Genomic DNA, 5,878 nt, shown 5'->3' with positions numbered 1-5,878 from the left:
CCAGATGGGAAAAGGGTATTTTACAATAACTTTGAATGCACCGCGAGGCTGTAGGTTACCAGTTTCAGTGAACGCACCGCACTGTGTTTTTCCGACGTCGGCATCTGCTGTGCTGCAGAGCAGACTGTTGCGTCCCGGTGTTGAAATACAGTCACACTTTACACAGTTTAACGTTAGCTGTCAGCATTTTAACTGTGTTTAATCCAGCTGCTAGCTAAAGGTAGGCTAAGGTTACCTGCTGTTGAGTGTAGTGTAAAGTCAGGCACCGAAATTTTCGTTCTTCTTCGGTCTCGTTACTACCGTTTAGGTCGGAACCGGTGTCCTGTTGGCACCGCGTTTCGGTACCCAACCCTAATGCTCTACATAGCTCAACAAGTTCAGTTGAATAACATAAATCATTTATTTTGCACCACTTTTGCAATTTTTAATGCTTCCTTTGTGAAGCATTTTCTTTACAGATGGCGCTCTCTGGTCAACAAAGGATTGAAAGCACGATGAATTGTCATTCCTTGAGCCTGTTTTTTCAAATCAAAAGCGCCATCTAAGGGGGCCAACAAATCCAACTAATGATTCATGAAGCTTTATTTGGAAATTGCTAGAGTTGTACCTTTTGATGTATGGTTTTGCTGTTCTTTTCATGTACTGTGAGTATAAATGTTAAGGATGTATGTAATCCAGTTTATGTAATATTCTTGTGAAATGATGGAGACCCCAGAAAGAGTAGCTTCTATTTAAGACAGACAGAAGGAAATGGGGATCTTAATAAGCTAACTAACCAGTGTTCACACCTACCCAAACAAAACCACAGGGGTTACCACTACCAGTAATGGAGGTACGGGGATGAGTTGTAAGGAAAACATCCCTTGTGATGATAAGCAGTTTACACTGTCTTTAAGTTGATCTATCTGAAAGCAGAGCAGATAGAGGGAGTCTGTCGGTATAGCTAATCCCGCTGCTGTGAACAGGTTTCTCTGTTTATCCTCAATAATCTTACAGTAAGAGTTTAAACATGAGAGGAAACCCACAGTCTTAAACACTGATTACATCCTCCATAAATCAAAGTGGATAGTATTGACGTTTACATATTTACACTGTATTCCTAAAGGTTTACTGACAGCTCACCTAACAACAGACGAGGTCCCTGAATCTGTGAGAGTGGAGCAGAGAGAACAAGAAGTGGAAGTGTCTGACAGATGTGTTTCCCTTGGACCCAAAACACAGATAAAAGGAGACTGGTTATCAGTGGGAAGTCCAGTCTCAGACATTCCCACAATCCAACATCTGTCAACATGGAACACGTGCTGTAGGGGAGGTAACTACAATAATGGAGACTTCATGCCAGTTACACACCAGGGTTATAATACAGTAGTAAACTAAAATGAAAATAAGCAGTGAGAAATACTTTTAGTAAACTGAAACTAAATTAAAAACTAAAACCTTCAAGAAAAACAAACTGAACTGAAACTATATTGCCAGGTTAAAAACTAATAAATACAATAAAAAATTAAGCATTTCAGTTTTAGTTGTTTAGCTATAATATACCACTGCTGAAAATAAAAAGTTGTCAGCATGCATTTTCATCAACTTTCGTGACATTGAACAACAGAAATTGAACGGACTTGACATCACGCCACACGGCATCCCTCCCCTTCTCTGCTTCTCTTCATAGTCATTCGATTCATCTACCAACCATTGTAGGGCTGGCTCAGGTTTGCCTTGGACCAGCTCAACGTTATGCTGCTATAGTTTCAGACTTCCGGGGGACTTCCTTTGACACACTCATCTCCTCTCTCTCTGAAACAGAAATACTTGTTACTAACTTATCTCCGGGGAGCTTATTCCACCAGAGTCCTTAGATTTTCTCGCAGTTTTCCTTCGATTTTTGTTATTTAGTTCTGTAAGCAGATATTGTTGTATTTTTTTTCTTTTCTTTATTTCTTTTCTTTTTTGTAGATGTCATGAAATATTTTAATATTGTCTGATTAAATGTTGTTTTTGACCCCAGGAAGACTAGCTGGTCGTCTAGGCGTCAGCTAATGGGGATCCATATAATAAATATGAAATCGGGGTGGCACCTAAATCATGGTAGCAGCTGCCGCCGTGGTCCTGCTCCACACCCTGCTACGCCCTACTTCGCCCTGCAATGCCCTAATACACCCCAAACTGCTACAGCTATTATTTCTAGTCATAGTTCTACTATCTTTATTGTTACTATAACTGCCACTGTTTATCATTCCTGCTATAACTATTATGAATCATATTTCTCTATATCTGTATATCTGTATCAGTGTCTGTGTCCAAACCGGCAGCAACAGATGCCGTCCACAAAAAGCCTGGGTCTGTCCAAGGTTTCTGTCTAAAGGAAGTTTTTCCTCGCCACTGTTGCACCAGATGCTTGCTCATTAAAAATTGTTGGGTCTTTGTCAATTATAGAGTGTGGTCTAGACCTACTCTATCTGTAAAGTGTCTTGAGATAACTCTTGTTATGATTTGATACTACAAATAAAATTGAATTGAATTGAGATGGCACCGGAGTAGCACAAAGATTAAACATTAAACACGATGGCAATTCTCCAACAATATTTCTTGTATGTCGCCTGTACGTAGCTATGAGACATTATACCTGGCTCTGACAAAAACAAACTAAAACTACTGTAAAACTAAATATAGAAAAACTAAAACTAAACCTTTCTGAAAACCTGAAACTAAAGTGAAACTAGCAAACACAATCTGAAAACTAACTAAAACTGAACGAAAATGAAAGTCAAAAATATAATAAAATAAAAGTAATTGAAAATTCAAAACAAGTATAACCTTGTTACAAACCCGTCTAGAAAGGTGTCCATAAAGGTTATTATGTTGAAAAACAACTAGCAGCATCCTTCTGTACAGTATATTGGCAGAGCAGAATCCCTGATTTTAATGTGTTTCCATGACAACAGGATACAAGAGCTCAACAGTCAAAGCATCTATGTGTATGAATTGCACTAGTCAAAAACATTCTGAAAGACCTCAAATATCAGAGGGAATGTTGTGTTTTGTTTTCACTTTGCATAAAAATGAAACTAAAGAACAGAAGGAGTTTAAACCCCTGTGTCTGTTTTTGCTTTCTGTCATTGCATATGCTTTTTGTTCCCCTCTGCATATTTCTAAATTGCAAAAGAACATTTTAAAACCCCTAGCTAATTGTTTCTGGTCAAAAAAACATCTGTTAAATGTAGCTTGAAAGCTACATGAGGTGGTTAACTGCTAATTGGTATGAAACCAAACACCTGCAGTGTTTGCAGTGCTGGTAACAGTAAAGTGCTTTTGAATGAAGTGTTCACATTATTTCTGAATAGTAGACCTACAGCTCTGCAAAACATCACCGTCCTTGAGTCTTAAACAGGGCCGTTGTCTCATGTTCTTTCATTTGTGTTATATTTTTGGAATTTTCTTCATTTATGTGGACACCCATTAATAGATATTTCTTTACATGTGCAGTGATGGGCAGCCCATAAAGTGACAGTTAAAGAGAACAGTAAGACACTGAAATAATCTAAATGGTTCGATAGCTTTTGGTCTATGTCGACGACGTTTCATTTCTGGGATTGTCCAATTGCCGCCGGAAATTCTGCCAGATGCCCCTCATTTTCGGCCGGATGTCCGTTACCTTCCTCTTTCTTTGTGTTGACATTCTAAACTCCGGTGGATTTATGAGGACTATGGTTAACTGCTCCTCAGATCTCTGCAGGTAAATCCAGACAGCTAGCTAGACTATCTGTCCAATCTGAGTTTTCTCTCGCACGACTAAAACAACTTTTGAACATAACACGTTCCACCAAAACAAGTTCCTTCCTGAGGCTATTTTGCAGAGGCACCATTCCTCCGTCCGGCGCTTAGTGACACCCAAGACAATTCAATTGGTTTAAAGAAATACCAATACACCAGAGCACGTTTTTCTCCCATCCCGGAATGCTGTGTGGACTAGCCAGACCCTCCTCCGCAGCGCTGTGGAGGAAGGTCTGGCAATGCCTTGCCCTCCGTGGTAACCCTGTCTCAAATACATTTTGAAGCAAATGTAATGCCGGCCAGCCTAATGAGGAAATATTGTTAGTTATCGTATCTGGACGAGTTGTGAAAATGTAAAAATGTCATTGACAACATATGTCTATTGGTTTTCAATACATCATCCATTTTTTATTGACTACTGTATCATTGAATTTTTTAATGGTTATGTTTTAGGCACTGGCCCTAGTTAAGGTTACTGAAAGATCTTTGTTTTGGTTGACTAAAGAAAAAGTCTTTAGTGGCTTAAAGCACCGGACAAGACGTGTCTATTAAAGGGGCGCTATGCAGTTTTGGCAATTTCTTCGCTGTTTTCTCGCTTTTTGCTCGCAGGTTTCTCTATACAGCTCCCCCTACAGCTTTGGAATAGATATTTGGCAATACTGTCGTAAAAACTCGGTGGCGACTCTCCCCCCCCCTCCCATCTTCTCCCTCTGGTCATGTGCATTTGTTTTCAAAGAAGCCAGCGAACGCACAGAGCCACGTCCGCTGAGGTTTTTCTCTAAATATTACCCTTCTCTCCGTAACATATTCTTTTTTCCTACAATGGCCTTAGAACAACAAGCTGACAAGAAACTCTGTGACAGATAAGGTTTCTGATCAAAGATACTTACAAGTGCAACAGCAAGAACGCAAGGTCAGCATCAGATTTGCAGGCTTGTGTTTGTCTCAGTTCTCGCCATTCAGAAAACGCAGGTCCGATGTTTACTCGTGTCTGACTCCTCACTCGGTCTCTGTTCCTCAAACAATGCTTTCCTGGCATTCTGCTTCTTTTTTGCCCAGCCATGACGATGGTGTGAAAAACTCCATCACTACCTTGTTCTTATAGCCTACCGGTTCCTGGATGGGGGCGTGTAGCAGCAATAGACAGTGAAAGAAAGAGAAAGTTGCAAGGGTGGTTTTTCCGCTCACAGGCGCTAGGGGGGAGCGAGACGACCACCATTCAACTAGAAAAAAGTCATATAACCATTCCAATGACTCCGAAACTGTTTGGTTAAGGTAAGTTAAGCTAAAAAAAACTGTATAGTTCCCCTTTAACATTTAACTGACCCTAACCTTAACCAAAGTACGGCTGAGGATCAGGTGGTAGAGCGGCTGTCTACCAATTGGTAGGTCGGTGGTTCTTTGGGCAAGACACTGAACCCATTTTCTCCCGATGCTGCGCCATCGCTGTGTGAATGTGCGTGGATGTTTATCTGATGAGCAGGTGGCACCTTGTATGGCATCCTCGGCCACCAGTGTATGAATGTGTGAATGGTACCTGTACTGTGTAAAAGCGCTTTGAGTAGTCATTAAAACTAGAAAAGCTCCAGTAAATACAGTCCATTAATAAATGCAGTCCATTTACATGGTACTGAGGATGAGAGTCCCACACTCTCATGTTAAAGTTCTGCGCTTTGTGCATTCTTTCTAAGAAGAAGAAGAAGAAAGGCATACTTTATTAATCCCTCACTAGGAAAATTTTTGTTATTTTACACACACAGGCCCAAAATACACACATGCACAAACAGGACCTATACGCCTGCATTAATGCCGTGGTTTCCAAACTATTTCTGCAGGGCCCCTCTTTTGTAGATAAAGATTAATTAATGTATTTATATTTAGTGTCAATCTTTACATAATCCATGATCCTGAAAGAACCAAGCAGTCCTGCCTTGTTGCACGATCCACATTTTCTTCCAAACCATTTTCAGCGTGTAGCTTGCTAGCTCAAAGTTTGTTGTTGTTTCGAAGCGAAGGGATTTTGAGAACGGCAACACACAGAGAGCGGAAGGTCCGGATGTCGGGCAGATATCCCGGAAAGGTACTTCTTTTGATCCAGACTAAAATG

Source organism: Sander lucioperca, chromosome 14 (genome assembly GCF_008315115.2).
Source record: "Sander lucioperca isolate FBNREF2018 chromosome 14, SLUC_FBN_1.2, whole genome shotgun sequence".
NCBI lineage: Eukaryota > Metazoa > Chordata > Actinopteri > Perciformes > Percidae > Sander > Sander lucioperca.
The sequence above is the reverse complement of the archived record's forward strand: the minus strand, read 5'-3'. Positions refer to the sequence as shown.